This window comes from Pongo pygmaeus, chromosome 1 (genome assembly GCF_028885625.2).
Source record: "Pongo pygmaeus isolate AG05252 chromosome 1, NHGRI_mPonPyg2-v2.0_pri, whole genome shotgun sequence".
NCBI lineage: Eukaryota > Metazoa > Chordata > Mammalia > Primates > Hominidae > Pongo > Pongo pygmaeus.
Window position 1 is genome coordinate 47,890,717 of NC_072373.2, and position 19,624 is coordinate 47,910,340.

The 19,624-nt window shown below is 49.3% G+C and overlaps 1 protein-coding gene across 14 annotated transcripts in view; it reads right to left on the reverse strand.

The window, feature by feature from the left end:
• Positions 1–19,624, reverse strand: part of NAV1 (neuron navigator 1) — a 286,405-nt gene that overhangs the window by 211,518 nt on the left and 55,263 nt on the right. The window contains exon 1 of one of the 14 annotated variants that reach the window (XM_063647273.1): positions 17,064–17,096. The exons of the other annotated variants lie outside the window; for them this stretch is intronic. The gene's annotated coding sequence lies outside the window, so the exon portion shown is untranslated. Of the gene's footprint in view, positions 1–17,063; positions 17,097–19,624 lie in introns of those variants that run through there. 14 annotated transcript variants of the gene reach the window in all.

A 19,624-nucleotide genomic window follows, 5' to 3' on the forward strand; every position in this document is an offset into this window, starting at 1 on the left:
ACTCAAACACAGATACGGACACTGCACAGCACAGAGTGTTGGCTAAAAACAGAGGTCCTGGAGCCAGAACCACCCCCTCTCCCCACTTGCCTCCAGCCCCATCTTCCCACCCCCAACCCAGTCCCCTCAGCCCCCTGTACAAATCTCGGTATTGCTGCTTCCTGCTTTGTAGTCCTGAGCAAATTACTTAACCTCCTTGGCCTATTTCCTCATCTTTGAAATGGGGATGATAACACTATCTACCTTCAAGTGTTGCTATAAAGACTAAGTGAATTATTTATTATTATTATTATTGAGCCTTGCTCTGTTGCCCAGGCTGGAGTGCAGTGGCGTGATCTCGGCTCACTGCAACCTCTGCCTCCCAGGTTCAAGCGATTCTCCTGCCTCAGCCTCCCACGTAGCCAGGATTACAGGCATGCGCCACCGTGCCCGGCTAATTTTGTATTTTTGTTAGAGATGGGGTTTCTCCATGTTGGTCAGGCTGGTCTTGAACTCCCGACCTCCGGTGATCCGCCTACCTCAGCCTCCCAAAGTGCTGGGATTACAGGCGTGAGCCACCACACCTAGCCAAGACTAAGTGAATTATGAGAGGAAAATCATGGAAGACAGTTCCTGGTCCATAATAAACACTGAATACTAGCTAGTTATCATTAAGTCAAGTCATTAGCACAGCTTGTATCTCCCTTCTCTGTTCTGCCCCAAATTTCCAATTAGTACCTTTTGTCAGCCATTTCAGTCAGAATAGCACAAACATTGTCACCAGAATGTTTCACCTTTAACGTAAATTTATGTTTTCTTATTTGAGTACAAATAGGACAGTCAATTTATATGGGGTTGGTGGCGGGGGGAGGCGGGGAGAGGGTAACCAAATTACACAGCAGGCCAAGTTTCCAAAATAAATACGTTTAAGACCGTGGCATGGGTTAGTAAGAAAGATGGGGAGATCTCTTTTCATGGAGGTCCTTCTGAATTGAGGCACTCCTGAGCACATGAAGATGACTTAGATGCAACCTGTTCAGAGACAGGAAATGGACAGAATGACCTGCATGAGTCCAGAAGCCACAGACAGAACCCCCGGACCCCACACAGGCCTCTTTCCAAGCTTTCTTACAACATCTGACACGTACCCTCCCTCTGCCCTGGAAATCCTGGTTAGTTCCTCCCAGGGCCAAATCTCAACTTGGGCTTCATCTCAGGCAAGAGAGAAGTGTGTCCCTTGGTGCCACTCCGAAGATATGACTCATACTGCTGCACCCCTCAGGCCAACACCATACACACATAGTGACACTCACACACGCAGACATACACACACTCACTCACACCCTCCCACACAAGCACACTCACACATCAAGACACAAGATACACACTGCCACGCTCTGAATGCTTGTGTCCTCTCCAAAATTCCTATGTTGAAAACTAATCTCCAGTGCAATAGTATTAAGAGGTGGGCCTTTGGGAGGAGGTTAGGTCATGAGGGCTCCACCTTTGTGAATGGGTTAAGTCCCTTCATAAAAGAGACATGAAGGAACCTGTTTGCCCCTTTCTTCCACCATGTGAGGACACACAGATGTTACCATCTATGGGGAATAGGCCTTCACCAGACACCAAATCTGCTGGCACCTTGATCTTGGACTTCCATCCTCCAGAACTGTGAGCAATAAATTTCTGATGTTTCATTTTAATTCTTATATTTTTAGAGACAGGGTCGCAGCTCTGTCACCCAGGCTGGAGTGCAGTGGCGTTATCACTGCTAACTGCATCCTCAGCCTCCTGGGCTCAAGCAATCCTCCCACTTCAGCCTGCTGAGTAGCTGGCACCACAGGCACAGGCCACCATGCCTCATAATTTTGTTTTTTAATTTTTTGTAGAGACGAGGTTCTCACTATATTGACCAGGCTGGTCTCCATCTGGACTCAAGCAATCCTCCTGCTTCAGCCTCCCAAAGTGCTGGGATTATAGGTATGAGCCACCATGCCTGGCCTGTTGTTTACAAATTGCCCAGTCTAAAGTATTTTGTTATAGCAACCTGAATGGACTAAGACACACACACTCACACACACACGCATTCTGACACACAGAGATAGACATATGCACACACAACCTACAAATACATATACACACTGATACACACAGATATACACATTCACACAGAGACACACAGGTACGTGCTCACACACTGACACAAACATACACACTCACTTGCACCGCACACATCATACATGCAACTCACACTCACGCTTATTCTTAAACACACAAACACACACATCTCCAGCTTCCTTTCCCACCTGTCCTCCCTGTCCCTTGCTGTCCCTCCCCTTTGGCCGATTTCCCACCCAGCCCAGGGTGAGGAGGTGCTCTGTGTCCTCCCATCCTTGCTCATCTCAGAGGCTCCAGGCCTCCAGCAGTGTGCTCACAGGCTTCCCTGGAAAAATAAGCCCCAACACCCCTATCTTGGGCACACGACTTCCAATATTTGTGGGTTACAGACCTTGTTCAGCTCACACATGGAGCTAGGGGTGAAGGTATAAAGGCAAATCACAATATTCCTACGCTTGAGAGGAAATAACTTGTCCCGAGTCACACCACTGAGCAACAGGAGAGCCTGGGGTGACTCCCCCACTCCAGTTCTCTTACCCCACACCACAGGGCCCCCTCTCCGCATAAGGCCCCAGTGTTTCCAGACTGGGCATTGCAAGGAGGTCCCAGGGCTGGGGGCAGGACCGCAATAGTCATTTACTAAATGTTTATCCTTCTTGTGCAGCCTCTAATCTCTGCCAACCTCTCAGGACAGAAATGGAGGAAGAGCTGAGATGTGGGTGGTGGGCCATAGTAAAAGGATTTGAGCCCATCCTCCTTCCCCAAGCTCTTGCCTGTAGACCCAGGCTTCAGGCTTCATCTAACCAGCTGGGGACCATTCAGCTGGGCCTGGTCCTTGGCAGAGAATGCAATCACCCCAGTCTGTGTCAAGAGAAAGACAAGGATGGGCAGCCAGTGGTAGCGTCTCATCAGAGTGGGCATGAGCAGAGTGGGCAGAGCCTTGGCAGGAAGCAGGGAAAGCTGAGGTCTACTGGCTGGGACTCGCTAGTGGAGGGGGTGGGGCTCAGTATCCCCAGCGCCGGCCTGGCTGGCTCCTGGCTCTGAATGGGGATTAGGATTGTCCTCAAGCTGTGGGACTCATCATTCCCCTCCCCTTCGCCACCCCCAGGGCCCAGGGCTCTGCCAACACCTCCAGAAGTGTCCTTACCCTTAGACTGTGGCATGGCCTCCTTTCTGGCCAGATGGCAATGTGTTCTTACAGACGAAAGATGGGGCTGGCTGTGTTACTTTCAGGTAAGATCAGATTGTTAAGCTTCCTGTTATTTATAGTTAAGTGATCAAGCAATAGCCAAGATCTCACCTCTTACTCCAAGCCTAGCCCAGCCATTCCCCAGGAGAGGCTTCTGAACACCATACTGCCCAGACTTGACATTCCCAGAGCAACTCCACCACCTCAGCCTGTGTCTAGAGAAGGACAAATGCTCTTCCCCAGACAGGGCGTCCTGCACCTGTGCCTGTGGACAGAGGCAAGACATGGAAATCTCAAACACACCTCTGCAGAGATGTTCACTGTATTCCTCCAACATCTCCCTCAGAATCTCTCATCCCATCACCCTAGGCTGGAAGTTCTTCCAAGTGTCTAACCTCCATCCCTCCTGCTAAGAATCCAAGTTCACTTCCTGGTTCTCCATTCTAGGGGCTTGTTTCTCACAACCTCTGACCTCTGAGAGAGAAGTGAATATTGAGCTTCAGGGAGGGAACTCAGAGCCGTCCAACTGAAGACTTGTGCTGTTTCAGCATATTGACATCTTTCACTGATTTGGTCCATGTGAATGGCTCCACTTTCAGTATCCCCAGTTCCTTTTCAATTAGCCAAGAGAAATGACTTAGTGCTAATGAAAATCAATGGTTTAAAACTGTCCCACAAATCACAGGGGGCTGGAGGCCTCAGTTATAAATACTTCCCAGGAAGTTGAGCTGGCATGGGAAGCAGGTGCAGCCGGCACACAGCTTCCTTCACCCTGAGTAGAGCAGAGAAGGTGCCCTCCCTTCTCTCTGATCCTTCTTCTGTTCCAGGATACCTCCTGCTACACAGGCCCCAGCTCCAAACACCCAAACAATTGGCATGCTCCCCTGCAATGCAGATCAGAGCTTAGAGTTCTAAGCCACAAGGGTATAAATATCTAGGTCATTGGGGAAGTGCCCTGAAGACAATCCCTGATCCATCCAGGTTTCCCTCTCTCCCTCCTCCCTCCACATATATATATATACACACTTTCCTCCAGGCCAGAGTTACTAGAAGTCTGGCTTCCCTAACAATAGCTTAGAATCCTGATGGACACTGGAGCTGCTGAATGGGGAGGAGCAGAGGTAAGCAGAGCCTTGGGGTTGGGGGAGCTCAGTGCAGACACAGAAACTTGAGCCTATGAAGACCCCCAAGCCGCTAGCCAGATGGCCATGTCTCCCACCAGACCTGTCAGCTCCATCTTTCTCACACTTGCTTTATTATTATTTTTCTCCCCCATCTTAAAACTTCCAGTATTTCTGCATGGATGGGTTTTCCAGCCAGGCAGATGGAGGTAGTATCACTCAACAAATCCCACATACTTCCAGGGCCACTGGTCTGGGGCAAGGGATGAAGGTTCCTTGGTGCCGGGGCAGAAGAGATCTTGGGGATTACGGACTGTTCCTAAAGCCCTCCAGCCCAGAGGCCCAGGCCAATTTGCAGTGTGTGGGCTGGTTCCCTGCCTGGAACAGCAGAGCCTGGCATTTGGAGAGGGCTGGACCTACAGTCAAACCTGTTAGTGGGACTATGTTGTGAGGTGCAGACCAGACCTCTTGCCAAGTGAAGGCAGCACCAGGCTGGCTACACTAGCAATAAGCTCTTCCTTCAATAACAATAAGCTCTTCCTACACTAGCAATAAGCTCTTCCCAACAGCTCAGAATGTGTGAGGGGTAGGGTTGGGGGATCAGAAACTTGAGCTAGGGTCTGGCAGCAGGCCCAGCAGTCACGTGCAGCCCAGGAGTCAGAACACTGGACAGGACTCCAGCGCTAAGCATCTTCCCGAGTTACTCAGTCCCTAGGCCTTAGCTTTGCCATCTGAAAAGCGGGGCAAGCAATTCCAGCACTGAAGATCATTCCAGTCCCATTGCCCTCTCTTGTTCCATCGGCTGCTTATATGTTTCTGTTCTCCAGCAAAGCTGAGTTCCCCTGTCCTGCTGGCTCCAGCAGCCTCCCTCAGAGCCAAGCTAAAACTATTCTTGAGCCTCCATTCCTGCCAGCACAACACTGCCAGGCCAGGGTGACTCCCCACTCTCAGCAGCAGCACATTCATGTGGTAGTCATGCACGGAGGGAGAGGCCAGGCCTGGCCGCTGCCCAAGGTCCCAGCGCCAGGCTGCAGGAGAGAAACCCTCCTCCCCTAGCTGACCCCAATCTCAGAAAAAAAGTCCCATGAGCTATGAGGCTCCAGGGTGTAGCTGCCCAAGGCCCAGCATCCAACCAGGAGGCTGACAGGTGATCTTATGGGAGACTTCTATCAGCAAAGCTGGAAAAGCACCCCCTCTGCTTCCCTGTCATGCTGGGCAGACCCAGGAGAGCAACTGCCTCCGTTCTGCCTGCACTCGGGGCCTCACTGACCTGTAAGTCCCCGCACAACATCTCTGAATGGGGTCACCTCTGCCTGGAAGGACTGATCAGGAGGTTAGACCGACGCTGCCCAGCAAGTAGAGCTACAGCAAGAGGGGCATCTGAGGTGGGGTCCACTGGCATTTATAGACTTGGATCAGAAACTCACAGGCCATGCAGATCAATACCACTTATCAGCTCTCATCACCACACTGAATGACAGTATTCACTTTTTATAAGTTTTGGGGGAGTTCTGTTTAGAATCCGGTTCTACTTACAAGCTGTGCAGTTTTGGGAAAGTTACTTAACCTCTCTAATCTTTGGTTGTTTCATCTGAAAAACGAGAATACCTGTATCACTGAATTGCTGTAGAGGTTAAAAAGAATAATGTGTGGAAAATGTTTAGCACAGCAGCACATGGTAAGTCCTTTAAAAAGGGTGGTTCTTATTACTTATAAAAATAACATGTGCATTAGAAAAAACTTGGAAAATCTCAAAACATATAAAAAAGAAAATGTCTATCACCTATAAAGTTATCACTCTACTAAGTCAACTATTAGCATTTGTAGGTTTTGGGTTCTTCCAGGGTTTTTACTGTTCATAACACACACACACACACACGCACACAATAAAGTTATCATTATACTATATATTTTATATCTTTTCACTATATATTAAGCGTTTTTACTTTTCATTTTAAAGTCTTCAGGCCAGGTGCAGTGACTCACATCTATAATCCCAGCACTTTGGGAGGCCAAGGTGAGTGGATCACTTGAGGTCAGGAGTTCGAGACCAGCCTGGCCAACATGGCGAAACCCCGTCTCTCCTAAAAATACAAAAATTAGCTGGGCGTGGTGGTGCATGCCTCTAATCCCAGCTACTGGGGAGGCTGAGGTGGGAGAATTGCTTGAACCTGGGAGGCAGAGGTTGCAGTGAGCCGAGATCGTGCCACTGAACTCCAGCCTTGGAGACAGAGCAAGACTCCATCTCAACAATAATAATAATAAAGTCTTCAAAAATTATTAAAAACATACTTGTTAGATAGTAAACAATTATGTGAATGCATTACACAAAAATTATTTGGCCTGGCACAGCAGCTCACGCCTGTAATCCCAGCATTTTGGGAGGCCAAGGTGGGCGGATTACTTGAGGCCAGGAGTTAGAGACCAGCCTGGCCAACATGGTGAAACCCCATCTCTACAAAAATACAAAAATTAGCTGGGTGTGGTGGTGGATGCCTGTAGTCTCAGCTGCTTGGGAGGCTAAGGCAGGAGAATCGCTTAAACCTGGGAGGTGAAGGTTGCAGTGAGCCGAGATCCTGCCACTGCACTCCAGCCAGGGTGACAGAGGGAATAAATAAATAAATAAATAAAATATTTATTTTATTTATTATTCAAAAAATAAATAAATAAAAATTATTTGACCACTTTACCACCACTAGCCATTGAGGTTGTTTCCAATTTTCCACTATTATGTATAACAGTGTGACAAACATCCAAAATAGTTTTGCTTGGGACTCTGATTATGTCCACAGGCTAAATTCTTCGAAGGAGAATTACTGGGTCCAAGAGGAGAATCTTATAAAGATTCTTGGTTACAAATTGCAGATTGCTTGTCAAAAAGATTAACCAAGTTGTTTGTCCTCCAATAGCGTCTAAGGGTATTTGACTCATTACATCTGTTTCAGCAATTAGTATCTTGGATCTAAACGGCCTTGCTCAGCAGTGGGGGTGTAGCCTTTGCTGGGGGCCTTGAACAGTCAGGCCAAGTAGGGGAGCAAAGCTGGAGAAAATGTGTGTGTGGGGTGGCCCCACAGCCAGCAGATCTTGTTCTGTTCTCCTTCCACAGTGAACACAGATAATAACAAATGAACTGCTCTACTTGGGGATTTAAATTAGAGGTTACAAAGAACTTTCTGTCCACAAAGAGGACAGAAACACGAAATACCAGGACTGGGGTCTTTCTAGTCCTTCTGTTTGGAGTTTGGAGGGGCAAAGATGCTCTTCTGCCTGTGAAGTTCAAGGCCAGGTACATGGACAGGATGACAAGATGACCCGTGGCCTTAGGAGAGCCTCACAGTTCACACGGCAGTACTAGTGAGGAAAGTGCCGGCAAAATAGCATGGTTGGGTGGGTAGGTTGAGTGGCTATAAGTGACAGACACTGGCTTGGGGACAGATCTTCCATGCACTATCTACCTTGAACAATAAAGACAGACCAGGTAGCCCCCTGTTTTGCCCACAGGAGAAGAGGTTTTGCAATGTGCAAGTCCTTGCCTTCACAAGGGTCCTGGTTGATCCCTGGCCACATGTCCAGAAAGGCAGTGCCTAAGTGCTCTGACCTGCTCCAGCTGTCTCACCTTTCTTCTCAGTGCCTCCCCTTTCTAAGACATCACCTGACTTCCCCTTTCTAGGTGGATCCCATAGCCACGTGGTGAATATATGTCAGGCCTTCAGAGGCTGTGAACGAAAGAGCCAGGGTCCCTGCTGTGAACACAAGCCCAGGCACCTGGAAATCTAACATGGTCTGGACTTCTTTCCCACTTCCTCTTTCCCTCTTTTTCCCTGCAGTCTCCCTCTAGGCAAAGCAGAAGGGATGCAGAGGCTGCTGAGGCCAACCACAGCCTGGAGATGGACAGAGCAGGGATCTCACAGGGCTCACACCCCCCCCACAGTGCTTAGGCAGGAGACTGTGTCGCCCCAAATCTTGTTTATGGTATCTCCCATTCCCCCTCTCCTTAGCCCTCCCCTAGATGCAGCTGGCCAGGCATGGCCCAATTCAGATGCACCCACACCTATGGCTTATTGGAAAGTATTCTCCTTTACCTTACTTGTGCAACTATTAAAAAATCCTCCCTCATTCAGGCTGCCTTCCTGAACTGACCCACAGAAAGGGGATCATGTGACCCAGTCCCATCTGTCTAAACAAAAAATGCCCGTGGCTCTCATTCTTGCCCCTCACATGAATGCCTCTATGCTAGAGTTTATATCCCCACACACAGACAGACTGTCAGTCTCGTGACTTGTTATCTCATGAGGTCTGGGTTCAGTCCATTTGTGACACCCTCTGGGGAATCCTGGCAGTGAGCAAATTATTGCTGGCAAAACTGCACAAATGTCCTAAAATAAAGGGTCTCATCACTGCCTGCTACCACCTAACTTTTTTTTCCTCTTTTGGCAATACTTGTTGTCATGGAGATTCTAACACAATGGGGCAGGTAGGAAGCCAGTTGCTAGGCAACGAGATGCTGGAGGTACAGGATTGGCTGCCAAGGTCTAAAGGAGCAGAGAGGATGGAAAGGGAAGGTGGAAAGTAGAGAAACACCCTAGGGGCAACACAAAGGCATGGGAGAGAAGCAGAAGACAGGACCAGGGGAAGAAAAAAAAACAGAAGCCAGAAGAGAAAACAAGCAACCTCCCTGGTGCTGGGTCATCGTTTGTGTATGTGCTAGGATGCCCTCAGTAAAAACAACAAAGCAAAACAAATATCCATTAATATATTTGCATAGCTGTGTTTACATTGTAGCAGGATGAATAAAGATTTAGACAAAAAGAAGTTCTTAAATATCAGGGCAGAAAAATTCTACAAGAAAATACTACGTACAGGGGAAAGAGCATGGGCTTTAGTGTCAAAAACTTGGGTTTGAATCTTCACTCCACCCCTTCCTCGATGGGTGACCCAGTCAAGTGGCATAACTTCTTTGAGCTTTGGCTTCCTTCCTTCTTTCCTTCTTTTCTTTTCTTTCTTTCTTTCTTTTTTTCCTTCTTTCTTTCCTTCTTTCTTTCTCTTTCTTTCTCCTTTTTTTTTTTTTTTTTTTTTCCTGACAGAGTCTTGCTCTTCACCCAGGCTGGAGTGCAATGGCACGATCTCAGCTCACTGCAACCTCCGCCTCGCAGGTGCAAGCGATTCTACCGCCTCAGCCTCCCGAGTAGCTGGGATTATAGGTGCATGCTAGCATGCCCAGATAATTTTTGTATTTTTAGCAAAGATGGGGTTTCACCATGTTGGCTAGGCTTGTCTCGAACTCCTGACTTCAAGTGATCTACTATCCACCTCAGCCTCCCAAAGTGCTAGGATTACAGGTGTGAGCTGCTGTACACCCGGCCCATAAGCTTCAGTTTTCTTATCTGTAAAATGAGAATAGTAGCCAGGCACGGTGGCTCACACCTGTAATCCCAGCACTTTAGGAGGCCAATGCGGGACGATCACTTGAGTCCAGGAATTCGAGAACAGCCTGGGCAACATAACGAGACCCCCGTCTCTACAAAAAAATTAAAAATTACCTAGGCGTGGTGCCACATGCCTTTAGTCACAACTACTCGGGAGGATGAGGTGAGAGGATCCTTCAGCCTGGGAAGTCAGGGCTGCAGTGAGCAGTGATCATACCACTGCACTCCAGCCTGGTGACAAAGCGAGACCCTATCTCAAAATAAATAAACAAAATGAGAATAGCAGCATGTATCTTACAGGGTTGTTTCAAGGAAAAATGAGATGAAGTGATGAGCTCGGGCACAGAGTGGGAGCTCAGGAAGTGCTCAATCACACGGTTATTTTTGTTGGCCTTCTGTGACCAACCATTTGTTTTTATCTTAATCACCATTATTATCACTAGAATTGAAAGGCTGTGCGATGAAATGGAAAGAACCTTGTTCCCGATGCCCAAAGACCTGGCTTCCATCCAGAGTAATGCACCCACTCTGAGCCATGGGCAAATGATTAACCTAAGTCTCAGTTGCTCATCTGTAAAATGGGGATAACAGTCTCTCCCTCACTGACCCAGTAGATGTCCTAAATGCTGAATACTCCCATCCCAACTCCCCGCCTTGCCTACTGTCTGGAGTGGGGCTACTTTCCTCCTTCACAGAAGGGAAGGGTTCAGTGATACCTGGATGCCCTTCCAAGCACCCCAATTCTACGTGACCACGTAGAAGACAGTGAAAGAGAATGCAGGCACGTGGAAGACAAAGCAAAGGGACATCCTCCAGGCTAATTTTCAGGCAAATTAATTTTGCCAAAGTCATGACTTCTGTTACCAGAAGCAAAGGGCAGTAGGGTGTCCTGACCGTAGTTACAGATGAAAACGTACAACAACCATTCCTGTAAATTTTACAGTGATGCAGCAATTCCATGTTGAGACTATATGAGGTCCTTTCAGAACATGAGAGTCACCAAGTCATAGAAGAGATACTTAAGGTGGCAGGACTGACTTGAGTTACTGCAAGCAGGTGGAGCTTTGGCAAAATACTGGATGCCTCCCAGGAAACCGTAAAATCTTTTGGGACCCATGAAGTTCAGAGAATTATTTTTGATGTCTAGCCTAAACCTTTCCTGCTGTAATTTTCAGTCCAGTCCCCCTGGTTCTGTACTCAGAGAGCAATTTAACTCGCTGAGAAGATAACTGTTTCACCAGCTTCTAGGTTCATGCCAGGACTGGGGCGGCAGGCAGGAGAGCAGTGACTCACGCCGACACTGTTTAATTCAGCTGTCTCACTGTCTACACTCCTTCCCGAGCTCTCACCCCCAGTACTCTAAATCCCTCTGTGGTTCTGAAGCTGACTTTTCCAATAATACCAACAGCATCAGAGGAATGCTGCTACCATTTCTGCTTGGCCTGAGCCAGGCTTGTCAGGATGGGGAGGCTGGGTGAGGGGGCTGAGTTGGGACTGGGGACAGTCAGCAGGAGTGTGAGTAGGAGCTGGGGGGTAGCTGGTTTCCAGCCCTGTCCCCCTGGAGCATCCCCCAGCCAAGAGCAGCTCTCAGGGGGTGCAGAAGGCCTGGCTCTGTGGCCCAAGGCTGAAGAACTCTGGATGAGTTCATGGTAAAAAACAAACAAACAAACAAACAAAAAAACAAAAACCATAACTTAAGTCTAGGTGCAGTGGCTCAAGCCTGTAATCCCAGCACTTTGGGAGGCTGAGATGGTCAGGAGTTCAAGACCAGCCTGGCCAACACGGTGAAACCCTGTCTCTACTAAAAATACAAAAAAATTTAGCCAGCGTGGTGGCGCACACCTATAATTTCAGCTACTCAGGAGGGTGAGGTATGAGAATTGTTGAACTTGGGAGGCAGAGGTTCCAGTGAGCCGAGACCGTGCCACTGTACTCCCGCCTGGGTGACAGAGCAAGATTCCGTCTCAAAAAAGAAAAAACAAAAACAAAAATGAAAAAACTTAGAGAAGAACCTAATTGCAACTTTAAGAACAAGGAGTTTTTTTAGGCCCAATGGGGTCCAATTCTTTTTCTCCTGCACTGGGAAGAAGCATAAAGAAAAGAGCTTGAAACTGCAGCAGCAAGAAAGACTTAGGAAAGACTTTAGGAGGCGGCCTTGACAGTGATTGGGTGGAGAAAGAAGTCCTCTGATGCTGGTGGCATGTTCTAATTGGATTGGTGTTTTTTTTTTAATCATTTTAGACCATTAAAAGGTGGACTTCTGAAAAACCATTCTCTCTGGTGGGTCAGTGGAAGGGTGGGTATGGGAAATATACCTGCGGAACCCATCCTGAGGTGCTCCAGAGAGGGGGCAGCTGATAACCTGAGCTGGCTGGAACTCAGAGGTTTCCAAAGGGCCTGTGGATCCCCCACTTGACACCACCACCGCGGCTGCCATGAGTGAGTAGAAAGGGGTGCTGGGCTGGGGGGACTCTCCTGCTTTATCTAGCTTCAAGTTCAACTCTTTTAAATATCGGCCCTTCTCTTAGTCTGTTCTAGCTGCTTTAACAAAATTTTGCAGACTGGGTGGCTTTTAACAATAGAACTATACTTCTCACAAAGTTCCGCAGGGTGGAAGCCCAAATTCAAGGTGCCAGGAGATGCAGTATCTGGTGAGCACCTGCTTTTTGGTTCATATATGGCACCTTCCTGCCCTGTCCTCACACGTTGGAAAGAGTGAAGAGTCTCTCTAAGGTCTCCTTCATAAGGGCCCTAATCCCATTCACAAAGAAGGCTCTGCCCTCATGACCAAATCACCCCTAAAGGCCCCACTGTCTAATACCATCACCCTGGAGGTTAGGACATTTTTTTTAGACAAGGTCTCACTCTCTCACAGAGGCTGGAGTACAGTGGTGTGATCACAGCTCACTGCAGCCTCAACCTCCCAGGCTCCAGCAATCCTCCCACCTTAGTCTCCCAAGTAACTGGGACTACAGGTGCATGCCACCAAGCCCAGCTAATTTTTTGGGTGTATGATAGAGTCAGGATCTCACTATGTTGCTCAGGCTGGTTTTGAAATCCTGGACTCAAGTGGTCCTCCTGCCTCAGCCTCCCAAAGTGCTGGGATTACAGGCATGAGCCACTACACCCAGCCAGGATTCCAACATGAATGTTGAAGAGACACAAACATGCAGACAAGAGCAGCTCTCCATGTTAGAGCTGAGGTAAATTATGTGGTCTCCAGATGAAACAAGTCTGAAGACTCCTCCAGCTGAGTAGCTCCCTGGAGCTGGATGAGATGGGTGACCGCTATGGCTGCCATAAGTCTGTCTCTGAGCAGAAGCCAGAGCAGGAGACAACCTGGAGTATCTGAGAGGTTGGGAAGAGGAAAAGAGAACAGCAGCTTTACTGAACAGCTTTGGCAGAGACCTAGGGAAGGGCAAACCTCCCCAGGAGATGGCTCCTAGAACTAAGGAAATGAACTTTCCAGAGCTAGACTTCAGGTAGGGAATCTCTCAAGTGCTAGAGGATTGTGATCCCAGGACAAACTCGACCTTGAGGGCTTTTTGGCTCAGGAGAGTCCTTTGCTCTTTTACTAGGACTGAGGGATCAGATACCTTAGTGTTGTAAGCCTCCCTAGGCTTGAAATTTCTGACTCATCTTGGTCCACTTTTTTTGTCACTCCCTCACCCATTTTTTTGAGTTTTTATTTTGAAGTAATTTTAGATTTACAGAAAAGTTGCAAAGATAGTACAGAGTTCCCATCCACCCTTCACCCAGTTTCCCCTAATTTTAGAATTTACATAACCATGGTACATTTGCTAAAACTAAGAAATCAACACTGGCACATTACTATTAACTAAAGTATGGACTGTATTTGGAGTCCACCAGTTCTTCCACTATTGTTCTTTTTCTGTTCCAGGATTCAGTCTGGGATATTCCATGGCATATAGCTTCCCTCCACCTTTTGAAACCAAAGCTTCCTTTGGAAAACTCCAGCCTGTCTCCACCATGCTTCAGGGGAAAAGGAGAAGTCATTCGGGTTATTGTCCACCTTTGGTTCAGAGCAGGATAGCACCACACAGGGCATGGGGCAGGAGTAAAAGGAAGAGAAAGTCACAGAGAAAGCGAGTCAAGGGAGGAGGCTCGCTCAGCAACCTGGAGAGACCTGGAGAGTCTCTCCTTTGGGGCTTTTCTCTGCTCCAGCCTTGGGGACCCCTCTGGTACAGAGGTCATTCACTGTACAAAGGCTTTCAGGGATGACTGGGGCCTACGTCCCAGGAGCTGGAAGAATGAGGTCTCCAGAGTCACAGATGAGTTTCTTTGCTTAAGACCCTTCCTCTCTAGGGCAGATAACCAGGCCCAAGCTGTCTCCTTGGTTCAGAGCCCAGAACTTGGCCTGTGACTTTAAAACTCAGCCCCTATTTTTGAGCACATAACACTTCATAATAAACAGCAGAGAAAGTGAAGCTGAGACAAGACTGTATCTCAGCAGAATTGTTTCCAAATAAAGTGTTGTTTTTTCCCCCTCAAACTCTCCCTGGAGATGCCTATGGTGCTTAAAAACCACTAAACATCTCTCCTTGTTTATGACACAGACGCCATCCCTCCCTCCCCCTGTCCCTGAGCCTGGTCTCTTTTATAGCAATTGCGTGAGTGGCGCTGAAGAGAATCAGAGCAGGCACTCGGAAGCCTGCCTGATGGTTCCCCCTCCTAGTAAGAGGGGCTCATGACAGACGCAAGATTCATGGAGAGAAGCTCCCAGGACTTGAGCATCGAAGTGGGCTCTAAGTCCTGGATTTCACTGGCTGCCTGCCACAGACTCTGAACTGCCAGAGAATCCATTCTTCTGTACCACCTGTGGGTCAGGACCTCATGAAACCCTTAACAAATTCATTTTGTGCTCTGTGCTTACAAGGCACACAGGGAACTGGAATTGCATCTGGGAAAAAGGGATGGAAGGGGCCATCCAAGGAGAGGTTAATGGACTAGGGTGGCTGATTCCAGAGTGAAGGTCAAAGGGAGGCTGGCTCATGGACCTTGCAGATATAATGCCTTTGTTCTCTGTTCCCACTGAAAACAGGCCCTTGCAAAAGGAAGTCCTCCTCTAGCCATAAAGATTGGGGTTGGATACAAGAAAATGACGTGAGGAGGAGCTGGGAACCTTGAATCATGTGATCCAAAGAGAGTGTGACCTCATTGTCCCAGAGGGTCCTCCTTGTAGGGTTTTTCCTCCTGGGGGTCCCAACCTGGCCAGCTAAGCCCAAGTGGGGAGGCTGTCAGGGTGGGTGACTGCCAGCAGGCAGAGATCTGGCCTTATGCCTCCTCATATGCTAAGTGGGGCCAACAAAAGTCCTGTCCCCACTAAAGGCTCCAGAAATGTTTTCTGAATGACAGGCAGCTCCTTCCTGATGCCAATGCCCCACCTGATAATGATCATCTGTCCAGAGGCAGGGGGAGAGATGTCATGGCCCCTGTATAGCCTATCAGCTCCAGGGTAAGCCACAGAAAACAATAACACCTCCTCCCACTTACTTCTGTCCCCAAACTGAAGACTCAGGCTCCTCATGGCCGGGACCCTACCAGCCTGTAGTTTCACAGCCTTTTTAAAATGGCAACATGAGGACTGCCCTCACCCACTGCTTTTACTGCATCCATTAGTTCAGTTCCTTCTAGTGGGGGGAAGGCAATTGACAGATGATGAACTTGAGGTTTGGAGAGTGTGAGAGATTGTCCAAGGTCACAGCTCCACCCCCTGCTCCTATTCCAGGCGAAGCACGTCCAGTTGGTCCTGTGGTCCTGCCAGTTTTCTTGACCCTTGCTCTCTGGTCTTACCACCCTAACTCAGGCAGTTCCGCTTCCTCACCAGGACACACCTTTGTTCTCCTGGCCCCATGCTGCGTCGCCCACTCACACCATTTCCACCCTGAGGCCAAAAAGACCTGATCGAATTGTGGTTCTGATAACAACCCTCCTATGGGGTAAAATCAAGTTTCTTGGGGGTCCTCTAAGACCCTCCACCACTTGATTCCTCCCTATTTCCCAGACTCATCTCTCTGCCCTCCCTGCCTCATTCTTTGTCTTCAAGTTTTACTAAATAGTTTATCATTTATCCACACACCACGAGGTTTCAAGCTTATCCTTAGCTAATTTCTATTCATCCTCCAAGCTGAGCTCAGACGTCATCCCTTCCAGGAAGGCCTCTCTGACCTTCTGTAAGTGGCCCTGAGCTGCCAGAGCACTGTGTACATAGCGCTGGCTGCTCAGTCACCATGTATACCTGGCTCATCTCCAAAGCTGCCTTCTTGAAGAACACTTAGCTTTGGCCACCTGGCACCTGGTATCATGCCTGGCACGTAGTAGACACTCAGTATATATTGGAGGCATTGACGACATCTTGACACCCAGGCATGCTGCAGCTGAACTCCCTCTCCTTGCTCCCTGGCCAAGGTGGGTGGGGCCTACTTCCCTGACTCTGCTTTCTGGAATCTGGGGGAATGGAGTTGGGCAGGAGATGGCACACCTCACAGGGGAGGGGCCTGCCTCACCTCGTCACACTGGGCCAGGACATCACGGGCACAGCAGGAGGAAATGAGACACAGCTGGCAAGGAAACAGACCAGGAAATCTTCCCCGCGGAACAGGAAGCAGGGTGGAGCATGGGGGCTGAGCTTCTGCAGGAGTGTGAGGGAGGAAACCCAGCTCCTGTGCCTCAGGTCCTCCCAGCTCGGCCCTCAGCCTGGTGGAGCAGGGGCTCTGCAGCCTGTGGGAAGGGGTCCTTGTGTACTCCCAGCTTGGCCCTCAGCCCAGTGGAGCACGGGCTCTGCAGCCTGTGAGAAGGGGTCTTTGCAGATCCCCTTCTCAGGCTTTAACCCGTGGGCCCCAGGGGCGTGTTAGGAGGTTATATGATAGTCTGTGGTTTGCACAGTGAGCCTTGACCAGGAAACCCCCAGGAAGACAGCACAGCTGTCTTCAGAGTGAGGCCGGAGGGGGAGAGGGAGAGTGTAGGGGGGTATTTGGCCAAGGCCAATGTGTGTGAATCCTGAGAAATGCTGGGTGCCTTAGGTGGGTGAAGGCTGGGAAGCCAGATGGGCCTGCAGAAGGCCTAGAACACTCCTTCTCCTCAACCCCCTTCACCGATTCTCCTCTTCGTCCTTAACTTCCCATCACAAGATCGCTTCCTCAGTGACCATTTCCCTAACCTCCCAGACTAGACCAATGTTCCCGTTGCTTCTCCCTTGTTAAAACCTACCCTGCTAGGCCAGGCGTGGTGGCTCATGTCTGTAATCCCAGCATTTTGGGAGGCCCAGGCAGGAGGATCACTTGAGGTTAGGAGTTTGAGACCAGCCTGGCCAACATGATGAAACTCCGTCTCTACTGAAAACACAAAAATTAGCTGGGTATGGTGGTAGGCACCTGTGATCTTAGCTACTCGGGAGGCTGAGGCAGGAGAATCGCTTGAACCCAGGAGGCGGAGGTTGCAGTGAGCCGAGATTGCGCCATTGCACTCCACCCTGGGCAACAAGAGCAAAACTCCATCTCAGAAACAAACAAACAAACAAAAAACAAACAAAAAAAACCCCACCCTGCTTGTCCAACATCTTCCCACTGGGCTGGAAACTCTGTTGGGGCAGGGACCATATTTCATTCACCACTCTATCTCCCACACCTAGTGCAGTCCTGTAAACATAGTAGATGCTCAATAAATATGGTGGAATAGGTGGCCACAGGAAGTAACTGGAGAATGATGGAAATGGGAATCTCATGACCAGGCACTAAGTCTGGGCCAAAGACAGAGCCAGAGAGTGACAGTGTCTGCCCTTTCCTGATCCACAAACAAACAAACAAAAATCCTGAGGAGTTCTTTGAAAGTCCAGCCCATGAGCTGCTGTGGTTCTTTCACATGAGCCCAGGCTGTAACAGGACTGGCTTGATCAAGCTCCCTCTTCAGTGCATCCAAAGCCCTGGGCTAACGAGCTAACCTCAGGGCTGGGGTTAGGTACCCCAAAGAAGGGAAGAGAGTCCCTGTCATCAGGAAGCCCTTGGACTAATGAGAGATACATGAAGGTGCCCTTGGCAATTTCCCAGCCTGATGGGAGAGATGGGGTCTACAGGTGGACAGAGGCTCAAGAGAGAAATAATAACAACAGCAAACACTGACGGACACGTACCACGTGCCAGGCATTGCTTCCAGCATTTTATGTGTATCAGCTCATTTCATTTTCACAAAACCCCGTTGGGTAGATAATGTTATTGTTCTCATTTTACAGGTGAGAAAACTGAGATGCAGTGAGGTTAAGGCACTTGCCTTAATCACACAATCAAGACATGGGGTGGCTAAGATTTAAGCCCAGGCTGCTGGCTCCAGAGCCGATATTCTAAACCATGACTCCACAGCATCTCTGGTATGAGCGATGCACATAACTGAAGAGGACGCAGTTCTGAAGTGAAGTTAACCACAGTTAGTTAATGAGCATCCTAGAGGAGGAGAATGCTGCATCAGGAAGGACATGGCTTCGTGGAAGAGGCAGGAGGACAACTTGGTTGCAGGGGACACATAAGTGATGACTGAGACAGTACAGGAAAATCTGCTTTCAACTCGGCCAAGAGGCAGAGAGATGGAATTTCTTCTCCCGTCCCTTGGCTGGAAGACAGTGGCCATGTTGGAGGCCAGCTTCTAATCCCAACTGAAATTCCCAGACCCAGCCCACTTGCTGTGGCAATGCACACTGCTGCGCCTGCCTGCCCCTACCCTGGCCCCACTCTGCCCCCAGTCCCTGCCTCGGATTGATCAGAAACCTGGTATGGCCTGGAGAGGAGGAACCTGGTGAGCAGAGGTGAGAAACAGACTCGGCGCCCGTTGGCACTTGGGGGAGAAGAAAGGATAGCCACTGAGCCAGAGAATGGGAAAGGGAGAGCTGGTTGGAGCCTCTGAAGATCTGGCTTATTGAGAAAGCTTCGGTTGAAAGGAAGGGATTTGTTGAATGAAGGAAGAGAAGCAACACAGTCTTCAGTTCTAAGCATGAATCAGGGTGAGGTGCCTAATACTACCCTTACACATCCTTGTGCCTAGCACACTGTCAGGGCCCACAGAAGAGCTGACAAAATTGAACCCAAATAAGCAGGCTTTGCAGCAGAGGCAGACACCTTAGCTCGGCCTGAGATTCCCTGGGTTATCAGTATGGAGGACTGGGGTCCCACTGGTGGTGGGAGTGCCTCAGGACCAGCCCAGACTCTCAGCCTTGGAGTGTGCTTGGATACAGTCCTCAGGTGTGGCGGGTCCACACTAGAGACATGAAGCAATCCTCAGCTGCTTTCACGTCCCTCCCCTCAACGGCCTCCTCACTGTGCTAGGCACAAGAGCAAAGCACCTTGCCCTTGCCTAATGCTTAGCCCAGATGCCCTCCCGCATAGAGAAGGTTCAAATATTCCCTGCTCAATGCTCCCTTTCTCAGGCCTGACCCTCTAAACTGGTCTCTGAATCCTGGAGTAGCGAGGGGGCTTCAGCAGGTTCCCGTGCTGGACAGCTCCCAGAGCCCCAGTTCCAGGGTGGAGCCTGCCCTTCCTGCTGCTCTGCCCCAGGGCTCTACACAGATAAGGCTGTCCAGAGAAAGGCCAGCTCCCAGTAAACCCCACGGCCCCTCACTCACTTCACTTCATGACCCACGCGTCACAGAGATAACCTATTTCTGATTCTCCCTCAAGGGATAATGCTACTTTGCTGCCTGTCTGTCCTCCTCTCCCCATCCTTTTAGAGTAACCCAGCAGAGCCAGTCCTCAACTATGCTGATAGAGAGTTCATGGGGCCTGCAT